Consider the following 16,421-nt stretch of genomic DNA (forward strand, 5'->3'; position numbering starts at 1 on the left):
CAGCTAAAAATCAGGTTAAGCGACACAACTCCAGTAAGGCGGACTTACACATCTGTCCCCAAACCGCTTCTTAAGGAGGTGAAGGAATATCTGGAAGACCTGCTGAACAGAGGTTGGATTCAAAAGTCCAGATCTCCATATTCATCACCAATAGTTTGTGTGCGAAAGAAAGATGGGAGCCTCCGCTTGTGCGTGGATTATCGTGAGCTGAACCGGAAATCCATTCCGGATCGCCATCCCATCCCTCGAGTGCAGGATATGCTTAATAACCTGAGCGGAAGTGCATGGTTCTCTGTCTTGGACCAGGGCAAGGCATACCATCAGGGTTTCCTGGAGGAGAGTAGCAGACCACTGACCGCATTCATAACACCTTGGGGTTTATATGAGTGGATCAGGATTCCCTTTGGTCTGTCCTCAGCTCCAGCGGAGTTCCAGCGCAGTATGGAGGAGTGCCTTGCAGGTCTCAGAGATGAAACATCCCAGCCATATCTGGATGACAATCTAGTCCACAGCCAGTCATTTGAGGATCACCTACGCGACATGAGAGAGGTGCTGCGTCGTTATCAGACTCATGGAGTGAAATTAACGCCAAGAAAATGTGAAATCTTCAAAGACAAGGTGAAGTTTCTGGGAAAAATTGTATCCAAGGATGGCTACTGCATGGATCCTGCTGAGATCGCACCAGTACAAGCACTCAAAGACCACATACCAAAAACAGTGGGAGATTTGAGGAAAATGTTGGGCTTTCTATCATACTATCGTCCATATATTCCCAACTTCTCACGCACTGCTAAGCCCCTGTACAGTCTGCTGTCCACAGAAAAGAAACCTGGAAAGGTAGTGAAAGGAGGAGGGTCAAAAACGAAGAAGGGAAAACACAAAAGCTCAGACCAGCTTCCCTCAAGCCATCCAATCGAATGGACAAAGCATCATAAGGATGTTCTCTGTCAGCTAGTGGAGTATTTGCTGTCTCCTCCACTATTAGGTTACCCTGACTTTGAGAAACCATTTGTATTGCACTGTGATGCTTCTCAAGAAGGCCTCGGTGCAGTATTGTACCAAAGACAACAAGGCAAGCTCGTGGTCATAGGTTATGGGTCAAGAACACTAACTCCTCCAGAAAAGAATTACCACCTCCATTCTGGGAAGTTAGAGTTCTTAGCAATGAAGTGGGCAATCTGTGAGCGATTCAGAGAGTACCTGTATTATGCACCCTCTTTTGTAGTCTACACAGACAATAACCCTTTAACCTATGTTTTAACATCAGCCAAGCTAAACGCCACCACACACCGTTGGATAGCCGAATTAGCAGACTTTAACTTCTCCATCAAGTATCGACCGGGGAAAGTTAATGGGGATGCAGACGGGCTGTCAAGGATGCCTCTGGACGTGGAGGAGTATATGCGGACATGTGTCCAGGAGATGGAGCCAGAGGTAATCTCCTCTGTCACACAAGCAGTCCAACTAACATCCCAGGATCAAGAACCATGGTTGTGTCCTGCAGTCATAATGGCAACCTGCAATGATGAACGGGAACACATAACACCATCAGTGACCAAGATACCAGAAGAGGACCTCAGAAAAGCACAGGAAGAAGATTCGATGATTGGAAAGGTGCGTGAGTTTGTGATGAGAAAACAGTGGCCCCAGCATGCCAAAAGAAATTGGCGCGATGGCATCTCTGTATTCGCTAGAGAAAGAAACAAACTGTGTGTCAATGAAGATGGCATCCTTTTTAGGAAATCCTCCAATCGAGTTCAACTGGTGCTGCCCAAAGTGTTCCACCAGCTGATATTTAAAGAACTGCATGAGGAAATGGGACATCTTGGTGTGGAAAGAACATTGAACTTAATCCGTGACCGATTTTACTGGCCATATATGAAAAGGGATGTGGAACACTATATGACAAAGGTTTGTAGTTGCCTGAAGCGGAAACATCCAAATAGGAAAATAAGAGCACCATTGGTCAATATTGTTACCACTCACCCGTTCGAGATGGTCTCCATTGACTTCCTTCATTTGGAGCGTTGTAAAGGAGGATATGAATACATCCTTGTTGTCATAGACCACTTTACACGCTTTGCTCAAGCATATGCATGCACAAACAAATCAGCAAAGACTGCTGCAGAAAAGATCTTCGGAGACTTTGCCCTAAAGTTTGGATTTCCAGCTAAACTACATCACGATCAAGGCAAGGAATTCGAAAACAAGCTGTTTTCTAAGCTGGAAAAGTATTGTGGTATTCAAGGCTCCCGTACAACTCCCTACCATGCAGCTGGAAATGGTCAAGCGGAACGATTCAATCGAACTCTTCTTTCAATGCTCAGAAACCTGACAGAAAAGGAAAAGTCAGATTGGAAGAGCTCCCTGCCCAAAGTGGTGCATGCGTATAATTGTACGCGCAGCGAAGCAACCGGATATGCACCGTACTACCTTCTTTATGGCAGGAGTCCTCGGCTGCCAGTGGACATGATGTTTGGGTTGACTCCAACTGATCAGAGCGCCTCTCACAGTGATTATGCCAGTAAGTGGAGAAAAAGGATGCAAGAAGCTTACAGGTTGGCATCTGAGACAGCACATAAGGAGCGGAGCAGGGCAAAGATGGAGTACGACCGAAGAATTCATGGAGTGGAACTGCAGCCAGGATCTAGGGTCTTGGTGCGGAATTTCAAGGAGAGAGGAGGACCAGGAAAACTCAGGTCATACTGGGAGGACAAGGTCTATGTAGTCACTGAACGAAAACACAAGGACAGTCCTGTTTATGCAGTACATCCTGAGAAAGGTACAGGGAAGGTCAGAGTTTTGCACAGAAACTTACTGTTGCCTTGTGATTTCCTGACTGCTGAAACAGAGAAAAATGTGAGAAACATGATGGACAAGAAAAGGCAACGGCAGAGTAGAATCAGAGGGAAGCAGGAAGATTGTATGGACAAGAGTGATGACAGCAGTTCTGATGACGAAGACAACTGGAGGTCCATCACCCATCCAAAAGCACAACCAGAACGAGTTGAAAGTCAGCTGAGGAGAGGAGCGGAGGATGCTCAAGTGACCTCAGAATCAGAGGTGGAGCGGGAAGGAGAAATGGACGGAGAGGAAGAAGAAATGGCGGCAGAGGAGCACACATCATCTAATAAAGCAGATGAAGAAGATCCTGCAGAAGCGGCGCCATGTGATGAAGCTGTTGAACAAAATGCTGGCGAGGCGGTGTCATCTGTTGGACAAGACGACCAAGATGCTGGCGAGATGGTGTCATCGGATGAAGCAGACGAGAGAGGGCCGGAACCACAGTGTTCTGTTTCAAGACAGTATCCTTCTAGACCACGAAATCCACCCAAAACGCTCACATACAGCAGGCTAGGCCAACCAACACTTATGGTTAGGCACAAGTAAAGTTTAGTTCATATTGTGGTTAGGTTACATTGTTCAGTAACATGTTCAGGTTATGGTACACCAGTTAGGTAGCTACACAGGACACAGGTGATTAGAATAATAAGCTTCATGTATATTGATAGCTGATTAGTGCACATCTGAAGTTTGGACCACTATTAGGTTGATTTAGACTGATACTTATGTTAAGCATATAGTAGAATAAGTGGGTCTGAATAAAGGGTCATGGGGCAGGAACTTATAGTCAAACTTTACAGTCTGAGATACACAACCTGCAGAGATGGCAGAGTAACCTTACAGATATTACCTGGCCAGTAATGTCTATTGTTTCAACATGACATGAAGAGGGGGATAGATGCCATGTTAAGAACTGTGTCACACAGAAAAGTGTACCAAGAGACTGTCTTCCAAACCTGTCACCATACCAGCTGAAGACTCAGTTCCTCCAGAGATGTCATTATGTCGGGACGACATTTCTTTTGAGGGGGTGAGTGTGGGGGACCAGTTGTTGGGGACTTTATGTCAAAGGACCCCCCCCTTTTTATTATACTATTCTATTCTCCTTCCTATGAATATTTTGTTTTGTTTAGTTACTAAAAACACTGTTTCATTGTCGATGGTTAGCTGAATATTGATGATAACGGTTCTAGCTGAGAGAGAGGCGAGGTTTGAAAAAGATTAGTTTTCAACAGGCGCTTGGGGCAGCCTCGGGTCCTAAGTTTCAGTTAGTGACTTAGAAGACGTAGAAGAAGACAACTCAGATATATGTGTAACGCACGTCGAACTGACACATGTGTTTGTATGTTCAGAAGAAAAGAAGAAAGTAAAGAAAATTTACAACCACCGCATGTCTCGACATCAATTTTGTTCGAGTGTGCAACACAGTGCAACCAAGGCAAAGATGACTCAAAACTAAACTAGCAGTTCAAACATTGGGTTTATTTGTATGGTTAAAACAATGGACACTGACTGAATGTTGATATTTACTGCAAAGAAAATGAGCTTCATATCTTATGAACACTTTATTCCTGACATGTGCCCCATCAGTCACCCCACAATGTGTTTGAAATATGAGAAACTTGACTTCTTTAATTCTTAAAAAACATTTTGCCTCTTACTCAAGGCGCCTTCCTCTTTTACATCCTAACCATATATAGATACTGTGGTTTACTTTGATATGGCAGATAACAACTTCAAAAGTCCGCACAAAGGTTATAGGAGTATTACTCTGTTCCTGGAGACTTCATATTATTTTTTATTTCCCAATAAGATTAAACTCCTTCCATGTCTGGGGCCATTGTTGACAGATATTTATGACAGAGCTACAAACCAAAATACCTGACCCTCGCAAAAACTCCATTGTCGAGAAAACTAAATGAGGTGTGAAACACTAAAAGCTCTAAATTCTGATAGTGAGCTGAGGGGACATTTACAAGGGGAAAAGAGCAGATAAGTGTGTTTACTTTCTTTTGTTAGGACAAAGGAATTCACTCAGGCTAAACAGTGCCACATGAACACAGAGACCCAGATTGATTAAAAATATACACTCTGCCTGTTCCATTTTTGCACATATTTTGCAACCCCTATGTATTTGCTTTGTGGTGCAACAAGATGCTAAACTCGGGAAAACCCTCAAACAACAATCGCAAACATATCTAAATAACACAAAAGAAGCTAAATGAGAAAAAGAGGAAACTGATACAAACTGAACAGATACAATAGGGATTTGATTTTAATTTTGTCAAATCCACATTGACTGGGTTGATGCCTCTGGAGTGGTAGACTGGAATGATGGTGCCAATATTGTGTGTTCCAACTAACAGGGGATCACACTGCTCTGCCTCCATGTGAAAATTTACTCTAGGGTGTTGGAAAGATAACTCCGATCAATCATCAGGAGGAACAGAGGAGCAGATCTTTAGCCTTGCAGAGTCGACAAAGGGTTTACGGCCGTTTTATTGTCCAGTCCGGATGTGTTTGTGAATCTGAAGATTTATGATTGCCTCCCCTGTAGCATTTTGTGTAGGTGCTGTGAAAGTGTGGGATGTAGGGGGTCACTTATAAGGACTGTCCGGTAGGGGTCGGGGGTTGAATCGATTTTTAGATGCATCTCATTGCTGACAAGAAAGATTCAGAATCAACTTTCAGTGTTAAATGATAACATCATGTTGAGGAACACAAAAAGGTGAAACTCAGAAGTGTGGAAGTGCAGAGCCTGGACAGTCGATGGCTTGAACATAATAAACACATGCACAAGGTGGCTGAGTGAGATTTGTGACTGGAAGTAAATTAATTGGAAGTACACAAATACTTTGCCTTAAAACTACCAAGTAGTCAAAGAAGGGGAAGTAGGGGCAGTGCATGAGGATAGTTGAAATGCGTCAATCATTGTTTTATCACTGCATCGGCCCAGACCTCTAAATCGTAATTGAATCAAATTGTGAGGTGCCTACAGACTCCCAATCCTACTATCCTATCCCTGTAGACCCAAAGGAAGAGGTGTGTCTACACTCTTGGGACAAAGTCAGTCTTGTTCCTGGTGCAGATTGGACTGTTGATCCTGCTTGTAGCGTTCCTTAAGATTCCCCAGTAAGACATGGGGAGTGGAGCTAGGGAGAGGGATGTCTGGGTTTCCTTCCAGGACCTTACTTCTTGCCCTGACCTCAGATAAGTGGAACAAAATGGATGGATGAATTAAACATGGGAATGCACTGCGCTTCAACAGTATCATCAAGTATTTCTTTTAGACTTTTCAACAGTTGGCTGCTCTCAGGCTGATGAAAAATGATGCAGGAGCTCGAGTACTTCAGCACTCAGCATTTCTGTACTGGAACTGGAACACCGCGCTGTAAGAGGTTTAAGCAGCTGTAGGACACGCTGCTCTGGAAAAGCAGACCTTGTCAAGACCACAGGCGCCGACACTCCTTAAAAGTGTCTCTGTATTTGCATATGAGTGGGGTATTGATGAAAAGGGTGGGGTATTGCACACACATTTTGAGGTATTCATAAACTCTTTCATGAGTTTCCTTATTGCACAGAATGGATATTTTCTCTGTGGGTGATGTGAAGTTTTCAGTCCACTGGAGTTTTTATTGCACGTCAGAATCACACCACCTCAGCAGCTACAAAGACTTCTCAGTATGGAGCACAGTGGGACTGCAATGGCTTGTTTTTTTCATTTGGTATATGTCCATACGTCTGAACAATCAATGTACTACACCCCCTAGTGTTCAATTTAAAGAAATCAATTTCTTTATGACTGTGTTGTAAGTTGTTATAGAGCCATAAGAAAAAGTCTTATTTTAACTTCTTTGCTGAACCAGTTTGAGGAAACCATGTCGGTAAATAATACCAAACATGAAAGAGAAGAAATCTAAATGAAGATTGGTCTGGGAGAGGTGTAGTCAGTTTTGTAAATATGATGTTAAACAAGACAATAATACAGCTTTTGTGAACTTTTTCCATGAAAACATATAGTAAAGTTATGTTCAGTTTAGTTACCAGTGAACAACATATTAACTACATTATAAACTACAACTGAACAGTCCATTACATTTTAAGACAAAATCAGTATAAACATGCTCTAAAAGTTATATGTTAGTAGACATCTAAAACCAAATTCAGGCATCAAATAGATGCAAGAATAAGAAGTGCTAATGTGGGGGAACAAAATTAAAATCACTGCTTTGCAAACATTTCCTACACTTCACAGAATAAATAAGCCTTTAAAACATGATGACACTTCCACATGACTTTTACTTTTCTATTAATATGTTTTAATTCCAGTCTTTACAGTATTCCAGAGGTGCACTCATAAAGTTTGATAATCCTGTGACACTTTATATAAAATTAGATTTTTTTATGCATTGTGTTATGTATAAATATCTATTCATCTTAACCACAATTGTTTTTTTCCAACTCTCTTCTAACACAATGGAGTGATTGTGTTTTTTGATTAGGACACTGATGTTATAATTGTAACTGAAAAGTGGGTAAAATGTTAATTAATAGTATCAGTTAGTGTTTATATCCTGGTTGGTGCTGATTTTCCTTTTTGCATGATTTACCATCTGGAGTTGTCCAAGTATTTAGTTGTTTTTGTGCTAATAAAATAAGCTAAAAGGATTGAACTGTTTGGGGCTAGCTGCAGTTTAAATTTACCCAGAGATAAACATGGCTAAATAAATCCTGTCTAAAGTCTGTAAAGTCTCTTGCACACTGGTTTTGAGCAGCTTGTTAACTTGGAAGCAAATTTGTTTTTGTTTGTCTTCTTGGCACACGTCATAGTCTCTCGAAAATCACTTGCAAAAGTTGAAGATTTTTCACAAGCTTCAGGCAAACTCTGGATGTTAGACACTGTAAACTTAATTCTCCACAGAGCTATTTGGAAAAAGACATAAAACCAACAGCAGTTCAGACATGAATTTCTAAAGAACTGAAAACAAGCTCTGTGAAGCACAAACTAATGCTGGGAAAATTAGTGGAAACACAAATAAAAAAAAACATGCAAAAGACATTAGCATGAATTCATTGATTTTGTTTTATGCCCGCTTTATGATTTACCACCAGACCCTGATCCTTACCATAATCAAATCCTGCCTCATCTTGGTCTGGTTTTCTCAATCAGAGTAACTAGTAATGACTTGAGTGGTACAGGATGTTCAACAATGGGATGAGCTGTAGACAAAACTATTTGTTTTTTACCAACACAAGATGACCTCAGGAGTTGCAGTTACAGTGTGTTGTTTTGTAATATTGTTTTACTATTTTTCAGACTTTTAATAGCCAACATGCAGAAGCATTAACATATAGAAAGGCTGCCTAAGGACTGGAATAGTGGAGAAAGTACAGAGAAATGGCTTCCAGTAGGCACTCTTCGTAAAGCCACCTTGTTAGTACAGCAGTGAGTGTCATATGAAACCCAGGTCTGAATCTCTGACCTTCAGAATCATTAACATTTTTAATCTACATATTCCTGAGGCACCCACTTTCTTTGGCCATTCATTTTTTTTCTGTTGCTAGTATAAAGAACTTACTTCTAGTAAGTACCTATTTTGCCAAAGCTCCCTTTAAACAAATGGCATGTCACATCCTGGTCCTTGAGGGCCACCATCCTGCATGTTCTACTTGTTTCTCTGCTCCAACACACCTGGTTTGAATCAATGGGTGACTAACAGGCTTCTGCAGAACATAAAGAGGCAATTTAACCACTGAATCAGGTGTGTTGGAGCAGGGAAACAAGTATCACATGCAGGATGGTGGCCCTCGAGGACCAGGGTTGGCCACCCCTGACTTAAACACGAGCTAACCACATGAATTGTACTATTTGTGTTTCATTTTCTGTGAAAAAAAGATATCATATAAGTTGCTTAACATTTGTTTTATTGCTTTGTGTCCACAAATTTGGGGCCTTTTGTCACCCTCCTGCTGGTGAAAGTCTTTCCGGCCTAATAATTAAATCAGAATCACACACACACACACATGGAACAGGCCCTTATCTGTTGAGCTCAGAGTTTTCTCCAGATTCTTGGAACCTTTTGATGATATTAAGAACTGTAGATGATGGGATATTCAAAGTCTAAGGGACATTTTCTGAAATTGTTCCAGTATTTTAAGACGCAGTCTTTTGCAAACTAGTGAACCTCTGCCCATCTTTACTCTTGAGAGATTCAGCTTCTCTAAAAGGCTAGCTTAAGCTCCCTCTTGCTGACCTGTTGCCAATTAACCTAATTAGTTGCAACATGCTCCTCCAGTTGTTTCATATTCATACAGAGACAAACAATTTGTTGCCCGTCTCATCTTTTGTGAGATGTGTTGTTGGCATAAAATTCAAAATTAGCTTTTTATTTTCTAAAAACAATACAATTTATTAGTTTAGTCATTTCATATGTTTAGAATGTTCCATTGTAAATAAAATATGGGTTTATGGCTTTTGCAAATCATTGCAATCTGTTTTTATTTAGATTTTACGCAATGCCCCAACTTTTTCAGAATTAGGGTCATACTTAAGCTGTGTATTTGTTATAGAAACTGTTCCTGGATAGGCTGCGTGTACACTTGTTGCTCATCTGAGTTTGTATGTCTCAGCAGTGAGATTGCCCTTTAAACCACCTCAACTTTAAGGGAATGCTTTAGCTCTATTTATATCTGTTCTAAACAGAAATGAGCTCAGGAAAATACTGAATTGAAAACACGGTAACGCAACAGAAACAGCGATTCATGAGGTAAGTAAAAAGCCACAGAATACTAAAAACAACATACAAAAAAAAAAAAGCCAAAAATCTCATTTAACCCATTGTGTCCCAATCACCCCTAATCTGAACAAATTAAAGCTGACTGTGCATGACATGGCGGAGAATAACACCCCCTTTTATTTGATGGGTTAAAATAGGCCACTGCAGACCCCTATATAAGCATGCATGTGTGTGTGTGTTTNCGGGGGTAATGGGTGGGCGTCAGGGTGGAGCCGCCAAGTCTAAGCCAGCACACAGAGAGGAGTTGTTGGGCTGGGAGACGCTCACAGCCCTGGTGCTCGCAGCTCTAAATCACTCAACCTCCTTCTGCAATAACACGGTCGACCGCAACTATGACGCGTCTCACAAACATGATTATCTGCAGAGGTGAACGACGAGTGGATGAAAGGATAGTGGCCCTCCAGGACCAGGATTGGCCACCCCTGTACTAGAGGGATCCTGATTACCGCCAATGGTAATTGTACCACAGTTTGAGAACCACGGCTTTAGACTTTAATATTCGAGCAGTGGGCGAGGCAGGTAGGAAGAATGGATTTGAGAGTCTGAGTACAAATTGGGTAAAAACACTACCCTGAAATTTCTTGAACCTTGAGAACATTCATTCGGAATCTTCAAACTGTTTCTGGTACTTTTTGTTCTTGGGAAAGGTTGATGCAGTGGAAACAAACCGAAATATACATTTGGTGATGAGATGATCGACTGGTGACCTGTCCAGGGTGTACCCCACCTGTCACCTAACCCTGGACACCAACCCCACTGTGGCCCTGAACGGGATTAAGTGGGAACAGAAAGTGGATGTATAAGCAGACATTTGGTGATGCACACATAACAATATTAACCTGCAAAGAAACTAAGTTAAAGGTATAGGATTTAAAGTTTACTTCTGCTAAAATAATGGAGAACTCACATTCTCCCTGATGATCTCAGTCAAGGGAGAGGAGAATGCACAATGAAGCCCCACAGATGTGCTCTCCTGAGTCTGCCCCTGCATGCAGCGTGACAAGGGGGTGGAAATATCCAGAAGAGTGGCTCCTTGTGAGTCGGCTAAAACAAGCGTCTAATGCAAACACGACAGCTCATTTTGGTGGAGAGCGACAAACTTTCCAGCAGGAAATTGAACCTGAACCTGCACCCAAGACGTACATCAGACCTGCTTGCTGTTCTCCTATATTCTAGAATTAGCAGAAACTCTGCTTCGAGCACCTTTAAGGGTTAAGATCTGCTGATAGAGGGGTTTGAGTAGATATCTTTTGTGCAAGCTCATTGGTTTTGCAGTCAAAAACAAAACACAACAAACAAAGCGGGACTCGCGTGTGTTCAAAATAAGCCAAACACCGGCAAATACCAACATTAAGAATGAATTAATTTGCCTTAATGGCATGGTTCCCAAACTTTTCATCTGCCAAATCAGAAAACAACAAAGACAGAGGCCTGTCCTCCCAAATAGTTTTAATTACAGTTTAATTACACAAACTTGGCTGATAATACTATTAAACAAGGGCATAATAGCACCACCAGAAACCATAAAAACTATGATTCTTTTTTTTAATGCTAATTGTGTTTATTCCTTGTGACAATAAATCTGACATTAGCATATTTGTTTTTATTTAACTCAATTTGCCATAAAATGTTTTAAGGTGGTTGTTTGGTATAAGTGGAGCTTTTCATTTTTTAAATATAAGGTTCCTACATAATGTTTACTGCAGATTCATGTCAATAAGAGCTTTAAAAAGGCATTCATGGCGTTATAAACACTCTCACGTCACTTCATCAAATTTAACTTATTTTGTTTAGTTGTAAAAATAAAAAGAATAATTAATGATAATAAAAAAAACCCTCTTTACCTGGATTTATGTTGGGGCTGGAAGTCAAACTCTCCTGCGGCCAAGAAAACAACTGAGGCGCACGACGGCTGCGCACGTGAAGGCAGGAGAGACAGGCGCGTGCTTCCTGTCCAACAGCGGCTCCTCTGGGGGAGGCACGGCGCGCGCTCTTCCTCGCCGGGTGAGGAGGCGCGTGCAGGTGGAACGCAAACAGGGATCGGGGCGTCACCGTGGGCAGTTTGGCCCGCTTTCATCACCCTCTCTGCGGGGGAAGTCCGCGCGCCCTGATGATCTCCAGCCTCTTTTTCTTCTTCTTGTTCTTCTTCTTGTTCTTGTTTTGTGACACGATCTCTCAACCCAGTTTCGGGCAAAGTGTCAAACAAGGGAGGGACCCAGAAAAAGTTGCTCAATGCGCGGTGAAGTTGATTAGGAGTTCCTCCTATCCCTCCCCCCAGCCTCCTCAGCCTATTCCATCCTATTTAAAGAATATATCAGCTTTAAAACCGTGGCTGTTGTCAGCAGAAGGCTGTGTGCCGGAGATTTGAATCTCTGCATTCAGTTACTCAACTTACATGTTTCCCCCTTATCAAACATTTCATGGTACAGTCTTGAGAGATACATTCAGCTCACCTGTCTATGTGGATGTTGACTTTTCTGAGAAAAGTGCTCATTTTCATGGCCTATCAATGCATGTCCGAGTCTGTGTCATGAACCCTTGGAGGGATTTCAGTAAATCTCTCAGACAGTGGGGCACATCTCCATCTGATTACCTTTTGGAGTCCACCAAGACGGCTGCCAAAGCTAATCAAATGCCTATAACTTTACAGACATGTGGTATTAGCCGAGAGTAATCCCCAACCCAGATCCTGAGTGCTAACACATTTTTTTCTTTAGAACTTTGCATTCAAGATGGCAGGGGATTCTTTAAATGAATGTTTGCTTTTAATTTATTTTATTTTTTCACGCCAATTTTTGATCCCAGCTGCTAGAGAAGATATTCATCAGATCAGAGCTTTGTGATGGTGAGGACGATATTGCGAACTTGGATGCTGATGGCCCATAGCTGATGCTTCTGTGTGGCTTTCTTCTCATCCATCTTTGCCTAAATCAGCGGTGTCCAACCTGCTCCTGGAGGAACACCAACCTGCATGTTTTAGTTGTTTCCCTGTTCTTCATCAGATCTTCAAGTTCTGCAGAAGCCTGTTAATCACTCAGTCATTCAAATCAGTTGTGTCAAAGCAGAGAAGCACCTAAAACATGCAGGATAGTGGCCCTCCAGGACCAGGGTTGGACACCACTGATGGTCTTTGTGTTGTCGGAACATATTTCTTATTTATGTTATAGTTCTTTGGTGTCTCTGAATCAGTAACTGAATTATCTGTCAGTTAGATTTTCTGCGCTGGTGGTTTACATTTGCGTGCAAACATGTTCAAATGTCAGCCAGTAAAAGTGCTGAAGTCATTCAAAGTGGACAAAGATGGCTTCAAGTTGCAGAGTGCTCAACAGATCTTGACAATGTCATCAGCTTGATACATTAAAATGACGGGCATTTCATTTATGACAATACTCCCCACAGGTGACTTGTAAAAGCAGTATCTGCACTAAAGTTAGCATTTACAAAGACAACCAAGCTGTACTTAAATAAATAAAGACACAGTGTTGATGAATCAATACTTTATGATCTTGACTGACCACCTTTAAGTCAGAATAGATGTAACAATACTGCAACAAATCAGCATAGTTTTTTTTTCTATCAGAACCTGTATTATCTTACCATATGTCCTTATCTCCAGAGTCAGCTCCACTGTGCATAGACATTTCCAAACAGTTGACGTTTTCAAAGCAGTTCATGAGCTAGATAATACTTGTGTTGAGTCTGTGGCAGGATCGATGTTTAACAGTTCTTTACCTTGTTCAGGTGCAGCCTCGATTGCTTTGAAATCACCAGCAAATCACATTTTTGTGCACATAATTTAAAAGGAATAAAGAATGATCACAACCTTGAGCTCTCTGATGATAAGGAACACCTTATAACATACTCTGCTGATGGGAATGGATTTCTTCTGTTTCAGCTTTTATGGTTATTTTGTTTGCTTTTCCAGATTATTGTATCATGGGTACTGCTAACACCATAATGCTATCAATTCAGGCTTTGAAATGTTCATTATTAGGTAACCGGAATGAAGCCTCTGATGAGAGGCCCTTTGGTTTCTTTAGTGTTAAAATATGACAAGATGCTATCAAGATGCTATCATCCATCCATCCATCCATCCATCCATCCATCCATCCATCCATCCATCCATCCATCCATCCATCCATCCATCCATCCATCCATCCATCCATCCATCCATCCATCCATCCATCCATCCATCCATCCATCCATCCATCCATCCATCCATCCATCCATCCATTATCTGTGGCTTGTTCCGGAGTTGGGTCATGGGGGCAGCAGCGTGAGCAGGGAGTCCCAGACATCTTTTTCCACGCCCACCTCTTCCAGCTTCTCTGTGAGGATTCCAAGACGTTCCCAGGCCAGCCGAGAGACAGTCTCTCCAACGTGTCCCTAAAGAGTTGTCCAGGGGGCATCCTTTCCAGATGCTTTCACTGACCCACTAATTTGATGTTATTTGTCCTTTTAATTAGCTAAGAGTTTGCAGTGGTAGCAGCTAAGCCCTTCTGATGGTTAAGTCTTAGTCTTTCTTTGTGCTGTACTTAGTTTTATTCCTTCTAGTCTGAGAAACTTGTGTGCACATATGATTTGGAATGACTATTAATTTTTCTTTTTTATGTTGTTTGCCTGCCTTCCCACTGCTTAGATGCATCTTTTGTTATTATTATTATTTAAAAATATTCCTTATAAATGAAAAGAGCTGTAATTTGGATAAATGTCTCTTGCATTCGTATGTAAGCAAAAATTTCAGTTGTTGAATAGATTATAGTAAGATACACTCAAAGTAAAACATACCTTGTTACTTTTTGACAGTATTGTGCCTAGAGGTCAGAGGGGTTATTAAGCTCTAATTAAATGTCGTAAATGAAAGAGAACTTTCACAAAGTGCCACATCTTTTTGCACAGCCCCAACTTGTCAGGCCTCAGCTGAATGGGGTGGCTCCCAGAATGAGCCCCTCCGCTGTTTATATCTGTGAACTCTGTCACGAGGCTGATGAGAAACAGTTGGGTGTTTCCTTTTAGATAAACAACACGATATGGGGAATATTTCACAACAAACTCTACGAGGAATTAACTGCACTTCTGTTGTTTAATTTCCAGTCGTACATCCAGCTGTGCTTATCGCTTTCTCGTCTTGTCACCAATTTTTAAAATTAAAAATAAAACAAACAAGAGAAAAAGAAACTTATAAGTAATAAAAGGCAGTACACAATAAAAGAGTAAAAAGTCAAATGTCAAATAGTTTAGTAACATTAACACACCCTTTGGGAGGACATGTTAGTTTTAGGGGGTTTTATGTCCAGTTTAGTGCAGGTCTTCTATTCTTTGGGTTTGATAATCTGCAAAACTAATCCAACAGCTACCAAAATCTCCATTAAAAACACAATTTTAAAGAAACTTTTTTCTTTTTTTATCTTATATTCATTATCTGTTCTTTGCATTCCCTGGTAACAATAATTTCACATTCAAATTTGAAGTTTATTCATTAACATCAGTTCTAATTTGGATGTATGAAAATGACCAAGCTGACAAAACATGCAGGTGATTCAGTCCCAAAGGTTCGATACAGATGTCAAAAGATTAATGAAGATAAAATATATGTTAACAAAAATACTAGCAAAATGGTTGAACTGGCAAAATAATAGTAATAGGAAGTAGAAGAAAAAAATGGACAAATATGTTTGGGGATTTCCTACATTTAGTATCTGTCTGAATACATTTAGTTTGTTCAATGCAGGTCAATGCAAGAAAAACTTTAAAATCAAACCATTGTTGTGCATGTATGGAGTCCACCAAAGATCATGAATAAAAGTAAAAAGAAGTTTAATTTAGGTAACCATAGATCTGTTTCCTCAGCTTTGAAAAGACGTGTGCATGATTTTGCAATCTGTCCCCTTAATTTAGTTAATCCATGCCCACAGATTTGTTAATAGACATCATTTTGCTTGACAGCAAGCAATAGATAACTCTTTGGGTTCAGTCCCTGATCACTAACTCCTAAATAAGGCATTGAACCATGGTAAAAACTGTAAACACCACCTAACTGCTGCATGCATATTACATTACAGTCTCATTTTAATCAAAGCAAGACACTCTGAATTAAAAAAACTTACCACAAAAATAAAAAAATTCCCCTAAAAAAAACTAGCATGTTTATAATTTAACTGTTGGAATGACTTTAAAAGGAAATGTAAATGTCCACTTAATAAATTTCTGATGGGATTTAGGCGAATACGCAAACAGTTCTTCTGACGTTATTGAATCCTGCAGCCTGATGTTGCAATTTGTGGACGTCTCTGAGTCCCTTGTCTCACTTCCAGTGTTGCGCTTGTGCCTGTTTCCCCATCCGCCATGAACACCAAACTAAACACAACATCTGCTGCACATAAACAGCAGCGTTATTGCGCATTCATGCATGCGGTTTACTAAACTGAGGGAACAGATTCTTACGTCTTATTTGACTCTTGACGCCTGGCAGGCTTCAGATGAATGATTGTTTTCATGTGTCAACAAATTCTATTCATGGAGTTGGCATCAAACTTCTCTAAAAACTGCATGAACAGCTGAGTACTTCTTAAAATAAACTCAAAACTCAACTCCAAGTCACTTCAAGGTAATCCTAATATCCTTCACTGGACTAAACATTTATCAAAATTAGAACACAACAAAATGCAAATTTCTTGATTAGTTTGTTTTAAAGACTCTTGGACTGTCTACATCTCACACAACACGTTTCATTACCTACACACACAAGAGGTCACACTTTGGATTTGGTAATCACGGACA

The 16,421-nt window shown here is 40.8% G+C and overlaps 1 protein-coding gene across 1 annotated transcript in view; it reads right to left on the reverse strand.

Moving 5' to 3' along the window:
- hapln1b (hyaluronan and proteoglycan link protein 1b) overlaps positions 1–11,827 on the reverse strand; it is a 41,447-nt gene extending 29,620 nt beyond the window's left edge. The window contains exon 1 of the mRNA XM_017407916.3: positions 11,486–11,827. The gene's annotated coding sequence lies outside the window, so the exon portion shown is untranslated. The remainder of the gene's footprint in view (positions 1–11,485) is intronic.
- Positions 11,828–16,421: the final 4,594 nt, after the last annotated feature.

Source organism: Kryptolebias marmoratus, linkage group LG14, assembly GCF_001649575.2.
Source record: "Kryptolebias marmoratus isolate JLee-2015 linkage group LG14, ASM164957v2, whole genome shotgun sequence".
Classification (NCBI taxonomy): Eukaryota; Metazoa; Chordata; class Actinopteri; order Cyprinodontiformes; family Rivulidae; genus Kryptolebias; species Kryptolebias marmoratus.